Consider the following 12,986-nt stretch of genomic DNA (forward strand, 5'->3'; position numbering starts at 1 on the left):
ATGCAAACAAGTAAATACCTTACAAATTGTACTAGATGCTGTGAAGAGGAAATAAGAACGTGCAAGAAGAGGGACTACTGGGAAATGTCATGGGGGGTGAGAAAATTATTTTAGACAGCATAGGGTTAATAGAAGCTTCCCTGAGGAGGTGATATTTGAGATTAGTCATAAGATCACAGAAGTCAGCACTCAGAGGAAAGAGTGTTTCAGGTAGAAGGAACAGCCTTTGTGAAGACCTTGAGGAAGGAAAGAGCTTAATGTGTTTGAGACTCTAAAGAAGGCCAGTGTGGCTGGAACAGGAGTTCAAGAATAGAAGCAGGAGAGGTGGGGCTGGGCCCGATCACAGTCTTGTAGGCCATGTTAAATGATCTGATTTTGTTCAAAGTGAAACGGGAATAATGGGAATGTTTTTAACAGGAGTGTGACATGGTCAGATTTATTTTTTTTGAAAGATTGCTCTGACTGTTGTATTGAAAATAGCTGTAGCAAAGTTGGCAGAATTATACGCAGATATTGTAATAACTTGAACAAGGGTCATTAAAGCAGTGGCAGCTGAGAGGAAGAGACAAGATATTTTTGTCGTTGAGTTGATAGGGCTTGGAGGTAGATTAGACACTAGTGATGAGAAGGAAAGAGGGATCAAAAACAGCCCTCGGGTTTGAGCACCCGGTGAATGGTGGTACCATCTTTGGGAATATCAAGGACACACAGGAGAAAAACTGGGAGGTTGAGTATTGTAGGCACTGTGTTTGAGACACATGAAATTTGAGATGTCTGTAAGACATTCAGTTGGAGATATCAACAGCTCTCTGTTTGATATCACAATAAACAGGTGAGTCTGGAGCTCAGAGGAGATGTCTGAGTTGCAGACACACATTTGGAAGTTATCACCTTGTAGATGGTAGAGGAAACATTCATATGGACATACACCTATTCTGTGGATGGGAAATATCCAGGGTACATAAACAGGTATATTCTACCACAAAGTTACATTTGCCATCTTTGATATCTCAGGTCCTATAAACTTTGGACTTTAGGATGGGCTTTAGAGCCTAATCGAATTTTGTGGAAACTTCAGGATACATTTGAAGATGGAAGGCTTAATTTGTTTTAAAGACTATGCTCTGCCAGACAATTGGTGAAGAATCGAATTAGGATTCTCTAATGCAAAACTCTAGTCCCCCTCAGTTTTGCAACTGTTATCTTGCTTTTGCTATTGGGCCCAACAGATTTTTTTCCTTTATCCCTTTCACAGATGGTTGAGGACATCTGTATTAAGCCAACAATGAGGATCACTGCATTGTATTCTTCTTCTTGCCTTTTAGCTGTTATGATAATAATCAAAATTAGCATTTTGGAGTAATCTTTCATACCTTCAAGTTGTTTTTAAAAACACTTACTAATTATTCCTCAGTACACTCTTGTGTAAAAGGAAATGCTTTTATGGATGTAAGGATGGGAGAGCAGGTAAATTGATACCATTTTGACAGCTCAAATTATTTAAACCATCACTGAAATTGCTAGGTGAAATTTCTTAGCTAGTGAGTACAAGGCATTTACTTTTAAAAGAACAGAGTGACAAAGAATGAGTTCATGTCCATAAGAAAGATAAATTTCAGTTATTCAAAAAACTGAGACTGAATCCTAAATAGCTGAACTATAGTCTATAAAATTATGTAAGTAAATAACTATACATATAAACATCTACATATATAAAAGTTTATATAACTATATATTAACTTAAACCTTTATAACATTATTTATATTATACATAACTATATATACCTTTATATATGATATATAAAGATATAATTTTATAAATAACTATATATAACTATATATATATATGAAAAGTTCGCCTCTTTTTCAGACTTGGAATGTCAACCATTTCGCATAAAATATTTGGAAGAAAACTTTACATCTTCTTTTTTTTTTTTTTTTTTTGCGGTACGCGGGCCTCTCACTGTCGTGGCCTCTCCCGTTGCGGAGCACAGGCTCCGGACGCGCAGGCCCAGCAGCCATGGCTCACGAGCCCAGCCGCTCTGCGGCATGTGGGATCTTCCCGGACCGGGGCACGAAGCTGTGTCCCCTGCATCGGCAGGCAGACTGTCAACCACTGCACCACCAGCGAAGCCCCTACATCTTCTTAATCAGAACAAACTAAACGTAATTTAATATTTTCTAGATTACTCATAGGATTATCTCTATAAACATACACTATTGCACTGTCCTACAGTAATATGAGGCCCACTTCCCAGGAGCTGTGGAAGGTTTTCTTCTGGTTTCTCCATGAGATGGCAAAAGATGGCGGTACTCTTGCCCTTATCTGCTTTCAGTACTTTGCTTCCTGCTCATGCCTGTAATTCTTTTCCTAAATTCTCCTTCATTTACTTACCTCTCATCAATCTCATGCCCAAGGAACCCTATTGGGTAAAAATCAACAGATTTTTAAAAAATGTAAATTTTTTTCTACTTTTTAAAGTTTGTTTTTTATTAAGCTCCTTTAAGCTCTGTTTAGAGAAGTGAGTTATAATCAGAATAATAGAAATCCATCATATTTATCATGCATACATACATGAGTACGTATCATATTATACATACTCATGTATCCACATACAAAATGATTATAGTATAGATTGTCATTTGGATTACCCTCATGGTACCACAAACCCAAACTTAGACAGTAATATAAAAAGTTGCCTGGAAATAGTGAACTCCGTAGAGCCATGAACGTGGCTAATTTAGAAATTTGCAATATGGATTTATTCCAGAAATATGATTTAATAATTTAAAAAATAATTAATAGAATTCACCACATCAGTAGATTAAAGGATAAAAATAATTTTATTATCTCAATAAATGTAGATAAATATTTGCTAAAATTCAACATATGTCCAGAAAACTAGGAATTGCTGAATCTTACAAGGGCTATCTATTAAAAAACCTACAGAAAACAACATACTTAATAGTGAAATATTGGAAGCTTCCTCCTGAGATTGGGAATAAGAAAAAGATGTCCATTCTCACCACTTCTATTTAACATTTGTATTAGAAGTGCAGTAAAGCAAGAAAAGAAAAAGGTAGAATGGCTAGAAAGGAAGAAGGAAAACTGCTATTATTCGCAATGACATGATTACATTCACAGAAAATTTAAAAACACTGTAAACAAAATATCAATATTAGAAATAAGGAAGTTAGGTTGCAAGGTATAGATCAGTCTATTGTGTTAACAACCAACAAACAATTAAAATCAAATTAAAAGCAATATCATTTACAATAGCACCAAAAATCATATAGATAGAAATAAATCTAGTAAAAGGGCACAAAAAACTATATGATATTGCTGAAAGAAATTAAGGAAAATCAAATAAACATAATGATTTACCATGTTCATGGATTAGAAAATTTAATATTGATTATATGTCAATTCTCCATAAACTGATCTGTATATTCAATTCAATCACAGTCACAATTCTAACAAGGTTTTTTGATGGAAATTGACAAGCTGATTCTAAATAGGTAGAAATTCCAGGGAGTGGCATGGACATATATACACTACCAAGCGTAAGATAGATAGCTAACGGGAGGCAGCCACATAGCAGAGGGAGATCAGCTCGGTGCTTTGTGACCACCTGGAGGGGTGGGATAGGGAGGGTGGGAGGGAGGGAGATGCAAGAGGGAGGAGATACGGGAACATATGTATATGTATAACTGATTCATTTTGTTATAAAGCAGAAACTAACACACCATTGTAAAGCAATTATAGTCCAATAAAGATGTAAAAAAATAAAATAAAATAAATAAATAGGTAGAAGTTCAAAGGACCTAGAATAAGGAAAGAAGCTATAAAAAGAAGAATAAAACTGTACATCTATAACATACTTCTTTCCTAAGAAGAAATACTTATACTAGCATATTAGTTACCTATATCATGTATAGCTAACTATCATATCAAGACTTATAGTAGTTACCTTTCAGGTGATATTGATGGATAGGAGCCACAAGGATGCAGGAAACATTCTATGTCTTTACTTGTGTAATAGTTTAGGTATATATTACATATGCAAAAACTAACTAAGCTGAATACTCAAGATTTGTGTATTTTAATATATATATAAATTGTACCTCAACTTAAAAATAAAATTGGTCTTTGGGAAGCCTTATAATCTGGAAATGCTTTCTGTCAAAGAGGAGCTCACAGAAAAACATTACAAAGTACACAACAAAGTCCATCACCAGGAGAGAAAGAATTTGCTCCCAAAAACAGGGAACAATAGAGCAATATGAAAAACTGTTAAAATAACTGTGTTTAGAACCAGAAGGATAAATAGAAGTTTTATCAAAGAGCTAAATGAATTAGAATCCATAAAACCAAGACAAAATATTTTATGTATGTATGATATATGTATGTATGTACTATGTATGTATGTATCTTTCTCCCTCGCTTCCTCAAGATCTGTTTAAAACTAAAATCCATGTCTTGTTTCTTTGTTCCAATAAATTGCCTCCATAAACCATTAAAAAATTAAAGAAACTATTTCAATTCCCATACTGTTGGCACTGAAGTATTTAGAGTTAGGTTTTAGTGAAAGAATTAGTAAATATACATTAGGAAGTTGAATATTTATTATTAAGTCTAAGAAAAGTAAATTTACTTTATATTCATACTTAAAGTTCTTTCTGTATATTAATGAGACAATAGCCATTAAATATATATATATATTTTTTTACATCTTTTTAGAGTATAATTGCTTTACAATGGTGTGTTAGTTTCTGTTTTATAACAAAGTGAATCAGTTATACATATATATATGTTCCCATATCTCTTCCCACTTGCGTCTCCCTCCCTCCCACCCTCCCTATCCCACCCCTCCAGGCGATCACAAAGCACCGAGCTGATCTCCCTGTGCTATGCGGCTGCTTCCCACTAGCTATCTACCTTACGTTTGGTAGTGTATATATGTCCAAGCCTCTCTCTCGCTTTGTCACAGCTTACCACTCCCCCTCCCCATATCCTCAAGTCCATTCTCTAGTAGGTCTGTATCTTTATTCCTGTCTTACCCCTAGGTTCTTCATGACATTTTTTCCCCTTAAATTCCATATATATATATATATATGTTAGCATAAGGTATTTGTCTTTCACTTTCTGACTTACTTCACTCTGTATGACAGACTCTAGGTCTATCCACCTCATTACAAGTAGCTCAATTTCGTTTCTTTTTATGGCTGAGTAATATTCCATTGTATATATGTGCCACATCTTCTTTATCCATTCATCTGATCATGGACACTTAGGTTGTTTCCATCTCTGGGCTATTGTAAATAGAGCTGCAATGAACATTTTGGTACATGACTTTTTTGAATTATGGTTTTCTCAGCGCATATGTCCAGTAGTGGGATTGCTGGGTCATATGGTAGTTCTATTTATAGATTTTTAAGGAACTTCCATAGCGTTCTCCATAGGGGCTGTACCAATTCACATTCCCACCAGCAGTGCAAGAGTGTTCCCTTTTCTCCACACCTCATTGTAGTTTTGATTTGCATTTCTCTAATGATTAATGATGTCGACCATTCTTTCATGTGTTTGTTGGCAGTCTGTATATCTTCTTTGGAGAAATGTCTATTTAGGTCTTCTGCCCATTTTTGGATTGGGTTGTTTGTTTTTTTGTTATTGAGCTGCATGGGCTGCTTATAAATTTTGGAGATTAACCCTTTGTCAGTTGTTTCATTTGCAAATATTTTCTCCCATCCTGAGGGTTGTCTTTTCATCTTGTTTATGGTTTCCTTTGCTGTGCAAAAGCTTTGAAGTTTCATTAGGTCCCATTTGTTTATTTTTGTTTTTATTTCCATTTCTCTAGGAGGTGGGTCAAAAAGGATCTTGCTGTGATTTATGTCATAGAGTGTTCTGCCTATGTTTTCCTCTAAGGGTTTGATAGTTTCTGGCCTTACATTTAGGTCTTTAATCCATTTTGAGCTTATTTTTGTGTATGGTGTTAGGGAGTGATCTAATCTCATACTTTTACATGTAGCTGTCCAGTTTTCCCAGCACCACTTATTGAAGAGGCTGTCCTTTCTCCACTGTACATTCCTGCCTCCTTTATCAAAGATAAGGTGACCATATGTGCGTGGGTTTAACTCTGGGCTTTCTATCCTCTTCCACTGATCTATCTTTCTGTTTTTGTGCCAGTACCATACTGTCTTGATTACTGTAGCTTTGTAGTATAGTCTAAAGTCAGGGAGCCTGATTCCTCCAGCTCCGTTTTTCGTTCTCAAGATCACTTTGGCTATTTGGGGTCTTTTGTGTTTCCATACAAATTGTGAAATTTTTTGTTCTAGTTCTGTGAAAACTGCCAGTGGTAGTGTGATAGGGATTGCATTGAATCTGTAGATTGCTTTGGGTAGTATAGTCATTTTCATAATGTTGATTCTTCCAATCCAAGAACATGGTATATCTCTCCATCTATTTGTATCATCTTTAATTTCTTTCATCAGTGTCTTATAATTTTCTGCACAGAGGTCTTTTGTCTCCTTAGGTAGGTTTATTCCAAGATATTTTATTCTTTTTGTTGCAATGGTAAATGGGAGTGTTTTCTTGATTTCACTTTCAGATTTTTCATCATTAGTGTATAGGAATGCCAGAGATTACTGTGCATTAATTTTGTATCCTGCTACTTTACCAAATTCATTGATTAGCTCTAGTAGTTTTCTGGTAGCATCTTTAGGATTCTCTATGTATAGTATCATGTCATCTGCAAACAGTGACAGCTTTACTTCTTCTTTTCTGATTTGGATTCCTTTTATTTCCTTTTTTCTCTGATTGCTGTGGCTAAAACTTCCAAAACTATGTTGAATAAGAGTGGTGAGAGTGGGCAACCTTGTCTTATTCCTGATCTTAGTGGAAATGCTTTCAGTTTTTCACCATTGAGAACAATGTTGGCTGTGGGTTTGTCATATATGGCCTTTATTATGTTGAGGAAAGTTCCCTCTATACCTACTTTCTGCAGGGTTTTTATCATAAATGGGTGTTGAATTTTGTCAAAAGCTTTCTCTGTATCTATTGAGATGATCATATGGTTTTTCTCCTTCAATTTGTTAATATGGTATATCACGTTGCTTGATTTGCATATATTGAAGAATCCTTGCATTCCTGGAATAAACCCCACTTGATCATGGTGTATGATCCTTTTAATGTGCTGTTGGATTCTGTTTGCTATTATTTTGTTGAGGATTTTTGCATCTATGTTCATCAGTGATATTGGCCTGTAGTTTTCTTTCTTTGTGACATCCTTGTCTGGTTTTGGTATCAAGGTGATAGTGGCCTCGTAGAATGAGTTTGGGAGTCTTCCTCCCTCTGCTATATTTTGGAAGAGTTTGAGAAGGGTAGGTGTTAGCTCTCCTGTAAATGTTTGATAGAATTCACCTGTGAGGCCATTTGGTCCTGGGCTTTTGTTTGTTGGAAGATTTTTATGCGCAGTTTCAATATCAGTGCTTGTGATTGGTCTGTTCATATTTTCTATTTCTTCCTGATTCAGTCTTGGCAGGTTGTGCATTTCTAAGAATTTATCCATTTCTTCCAAGTTGTCCATTTTATTGGCATAGAGTTGCTTGTAGTAATCTGTCATGATCTTTTGTATTTCTGCAGTGTCAGTTGTTACTTCTCCTTTTTCATTTCTAATTCTATTGATTTGAGTCTTCTCCCTTTTTTTCTTAATGAGTCTGGCTAATGGTTTATCAATTTTGTTTATCTTCTCAAAGAACCAGCTTATAGTTTTATTGATCTTTGCTATCGTGTCCTTTATTTCTTTTTCATTTTTTTCTGATCTGATTTTTATGATTTCTTTCCTTCTGCTAACTTTGGAGGTTTTTTGTCTTCTTTCTCTAATTGCTTTAGGTGCAAGGTTAGGTTGTTTATTCGAGATGTTTCCTGTTTCTTAAGGTAGGATTGTATTGCTATAAACTTCGCTCTTAAAACTGCTTTTGCTGCATCCCATAGGTTTTGGGTTGTCTTGTCTCCATTGTCATTTGTTTATAGGTATTTTTTAATTTCCTCTTTGATTTCTTCAGTGATCACTTCATTATTAAGTAGTGTATTTTTAGTCTCCATGTATTTGTGTTTTTTACAGATCTTTTCCTATAATTGATATCTAGTCTCATAGTGTTGTGGTCGGAAAAGATACTTGATATAATTTAAATATTCTTAAATTTACCAAGGCTTGATTTGTGACCCAAGATATGATCTATCCTGGAGAATGTTCCATGAGCACTTGAGAAAAATGTGTATTCTGTTGTTTTTGGATGGAATGTCCTATAAATATCAATTAAGTCCATTTGTTTAATGTATCACTTAAAGCTTGTGTTTCCTTATTTATTTTCATTTTGGATGATCTGTCCATTGGTGAAAGTGGGGTGTTAAAGTCCCCTACTATGTATGTGTTACTGTCGATTTCCCCTTTTATGGCTGTTAGTATTTGCTTTATGTATTGAGGTGCTCCTATGTTGGGTACATAAATATTTACAATTGTTATATCTTCTTCTTGGATCGTACCCTTGATCATTATGTAGTGTCCTTTTTGTCTCTTCTAATAGTCTTTATTTTAAAGTCTATTTTGTCTGATATGAGAATTGCTACTCCAGCTTTCTTTTGGTTTCCATTTGCATGTAATATCTTTTTCCATCCCCTTACTTTCAGTCTGTATGTGTCTCTAGGTCTGAAGTGTGTCTCTTGTAGACAGCATATATATGCTTCTTGTTTTTGTATCCATTCAGCCAATCTGTGTCTTTTGTTGGGAGCATTTAGTGCATTTACATTTAAGGTAATTATTGATATGTATGTTCCTATTCCCATTTTCTTAATTGTTTTGGGTTCGTTATTGTAGATCATTTCCTTCTCTTGTGTTTCTTGCCTAGAGAAGTTCCTTTAGCATTTGTTGTAAAGCTGGTTGGGTGGTGCTGAACTCTCTCAGCTTTTGCTTGTCTGTAAATATTTCAATTTCTCCAACAAATCTGAATGAGATCCTTGCTGGGTAGAGTAATCTTGGTTGCAGGTTTTTCTCCTGCATCACTATAAATATGTCCTGCCAGTCCCTTCTGGCTTGCAGAGTTTCTGCTGAAAGATCAGTTGTTAACCTTATGGGGATTCCCTTGTGTGTTATTTGTTGTTTTTCCCTTGCTGCTTTTAATATGTTTTTTTGTATTTAATTTTTGCCAGTTTGAGTAATATATGTCTTGGCATATTTCTCCTTGGATTTACCCTGTATGGGACTCTCTGTGCTTCCTGGACTTGATTAACTATTTCCTTTCCCATATTAGGGAAGTTTTCAACTATAATGTGTTCAAATATTTTTCTCAGTCCCTTTCTTTTTCTCTTCTTCTTCTGGAACCCCTATAATTTGAATGTTGTTGCGTTTAATGTTGTCCCAGTGGTCTCTGAGACTGTCCTCAGTTCTTTTCATTCTTTTTTGTTTATTCTGCTCTGCAGTTGTTATTTCCACTATTTTATCTTCCAGGTCACTTATCCGTTCTTCTGCCTCAATTATTCTGCTATTGATCCCATCTAGAGTATTTTTAATTTCATTTATTGTGTTGTTCATTGTTGTTTGTTTCATCTTTAGTTCTTCTAGGTCCTTGTTAAATGTTTCTTGTATTTTGTCTATTTTATTTCCAAGATTTTGGATCATCTTTACTATCATTATTCTGAATTCTTTTTCAGGTAGACTGCCTATTTCCTCTTCATTTGTTGGGTCTGGTGGGTTTTTATCTTGCTCCTTCATCTGCTGTGTGTTTTTCTGTCTTCTCATTTTGCTTATCTTACTGTGTTTGGGGTCTCCTTTTTGCAGGCTGCAGGTTCGTAGTTCCCATTGTTTTTGGTGTCTGTCCCCAGTGGCTAAAGTTGGTTCAGTGGGTTGTGTAGGCTTCCTGGTGGAAGGGACTAGTGCCTGTGTCCTGGTGGATGAGGTTGGATCTTGTCCTTCTGGTGGGCAGGTCCACGTCTGGTCTTGTGTTTTAGCGTGTCTGTGGACTTATTATGCTTTTAGGCAGCCTCTCTGCTAATGGGTGGGGTTGTGTTCCTGTCTTGCTAGTTGTTTGGCATAGGGTGTCCAGCACTGTAGCTTGCTGGTCGTTGAGTGAAGCTGGGTGCTGGTGTTGAGATGGAGATGTCTGGGAGATTTTTGCCGTTTGATATTATGTGGAGCTGGGAGGTCTCTTGTGGACCAGTGTCCTGAAGTTGGCTCTCCCACCTCAGAGGCACAGCACTGACTCCTGGCTGCAGCACCAAGAGCGTTTCATCCATACGGCTCAGAATAAAAGGGAGAAAAAGTAGAAAGAAAGAATTAGTAGAAGTAGAAAGAAAGAAAGAAAGAAAGGAAATAAAGGAGGGAGAGAGGGAGGAAGGAAGCAAGGGAGGAGGGAAGGAAGAAAAAAAGAAAGAAAGAAGATAAAGTAAAATAAAGTAAGATAAAAGATAATAAAGTTATTAAAATAAAAAATAATTACTAATAAATAAAATTAAAAACAAACCAAAAAACCACGAATGGATAGAACCCTAGGACAAATGGCGGAAGCAAAGCTATACAGACAAAATCTCACACAGAAGCATACACATACACACTCACAAAAGAGGAAAAGGGGAAAAAATCATAAATCTTACTCTCAAAGTCTACCTCCTCAATTTGGGATGATTCGTTGTCTATTCAGGTATTCCACAGATGCAGGTACATCAAGTTGATTGTGGAACTTTAATCCACTGCCCCTGAGGCTGCTGGGAGAGGTTTCCCTTTCTCTTCTTTGTTCGCACAGCTCCCAGGGGCTCAGCTTTGGATTTGGCCCCGCCTCTGCGTGTAGGTCACCGGAGGGCGTCTGTTCTTCGCTCAGACAGGACGGGGTTAAAGGAGCCGCTGATTCGGGGGCTCTGGCTCACTCAGGCTGGGGGGAGGGAGGGGCACGGAACGTGGGGCGGGCCTGCGGCAGCAGAGGCCAGCGTGACATTGCGCCAGCCTTCGGCGCGCCATGCGTTTTCCTGGGGAAGTTGTCCCTGGATCCTGGGACCCTGGCAGTGGCAGGCTGCACAGGCTCCCGGGAGGGGGGTGTGGATAGTGACCTGTGCTCGCACACAAGCTTCTTCTGCCCGTCTCTGAAGCTCCTTTAAGTGGTGCTCTTAATCCTCTCTCCTCACGCACCAGGAAACAAAGAGGGAAGAAAAAGTCTCTTGCTTCTTTGGCAGGTCCAGACATTTTCCCCAGACTCCCTCCCGGCCAGCTGTGGTGCACTAACCCCCTGCAGGTTGTGTTCACGCCGCCAACCCCTGTCCTCTCCCTGCGCTCCGACAGGCTCAAGCCTCAGCTCCCAGCCCCGCCTGCCCCGGCGGGGAAGCAGACAAGCCTCTTGGGCTGGTGAGTGCCGGTCAGCACCAATCCTCTGTGCGGGAATCTCTCTGCTTTGCCCCCCGCACAGCTGTTGCTGCACTCTCCTCTGCTTCTCCGAAGCTCCCCCCTCCGCCACCCGCAGTCTCCACCCACGAAGGGGCTCCTAGTGTGTGGAAACCTTTCCCCCTTCACAGCTCCCTCCCACTGGTGCAGGTCCCAGCCCTATCCTTTTGTCTCTGTTTATTCTTTTTTCTTTTGCCCTACCCAGGTGCATGGGGAGTTTCTTGCCTTTTGGGAGGCCTGAGGTCTTCAGCCAGCATTCAGTAGGTGTTCTGTTGGAGTTGTTCCACGTGTAGATGTATTTCTGGTGTATCTGTGGGGAGGAAGTTGATCTCCGCGTCTTACTCTTCCGCCATCTTCCCCTCGTCCCCCCCATTAAATATTTTAAAATAGAAATTGTTGAATCCAAAAATTATAAAATTAACTTTTTTTCTTTAGCTTAAATCATCATCTTTTGGTGCAGGCTGACAACTGCAAGTTGACTTTTTGTGTTTGTCTAAACATAAATATTTTTTCTCATTAAAAACTAATAATATAATGAACAAATTATGTAAACATGTTCAATATAGTATTTTACCATTTTTGATACCTATACTCCAAAATGTTTCATCTACTTTGACTTCTAATTCCGTATGTGTGACCCCAACTTTACAAAGAAAGGTTGTAGAATTAGCACCTTTTAGTTGTTGTGAAGGAACAGAAATAAAATGTTTACAAGATTCCAGGAGTTTGTTGCTCGTATACCAGAATGCTAAATTCTTGGTCATAACAATCGTGTAACGTAGCTATAAAAATGAGTCGAGATGCAAATATTGGCCTTATACCCAGAAGATAAATCACTTGAAAACTCAGTAGTACAATAAACTGACAATTCAGAGAACTCGTCAGGATACATTTTTGTCTTATGACGCAGACAAACCATAAATTCAGACTAGAGAGTATATTTTACCTTTTGTTTCTGTTTTGGAAATTGTTACTGAGGGTGATTTATGGACAATATTTAAAGTAATCTTTTTATATTAGTGATGAATTTTATGACTTGAAAATACAGAGTATAGTTTAGTGGCTTTATTTTGTATCCTGAAGATTGTTATGTTAGATAAAGCTGCTCTCAGATCCAGAAGAATAGAATTAGTCTCATGTGACCTGACATCTATGCTCTTGTGTTTCCTCCTTGACACTTCATTTATGATTACTTTTAAGTCCTTAGCCATGCAGACTTGGTACATTACAGATGAGACAGCCCGGGAGGCCCAGGGGTCCAGAGTTAGCTGGGCTGGGGACATATTCCTAGGTTTGAGAAAATTAGTCCATTATTAGATAGACTGAAGGAAGCAAAGGCCTTCTTGCATTATCAGCTGGCATTGTAGTATCTGTCTGTCTCACAGTAAAGAAAGAAAATTAATTTTAAGTTTTAGACGTTTTGGGGGTGGTATTCTGAGTTGGATTACTTCTAGATGTCTAGTTGTATCTGCTGGGAAGGAAAGGGCATTTCTTTTGGATCTGAGACTTGGGTGATATCCAATCAGGAAACCCCCCACTCCCCATATTATTCAACCCCTG

The sequence above is a fragment of the Pseudorca crassidens genome, chromosome 13 (genome assembly GCF_039906515.1).
Source record: "Pseudorca crassidens isolate mPseCra1 chromosome 13, mPseCra1.hap1, whole genome shotgun sequence".
Classification (NCBI taxonomy): Eukaryota; Metazoa; Chordata; class Mammalia; order Artiodactyla; family Delphinidae; genus Pseudorca; species Pseudorca crassidens.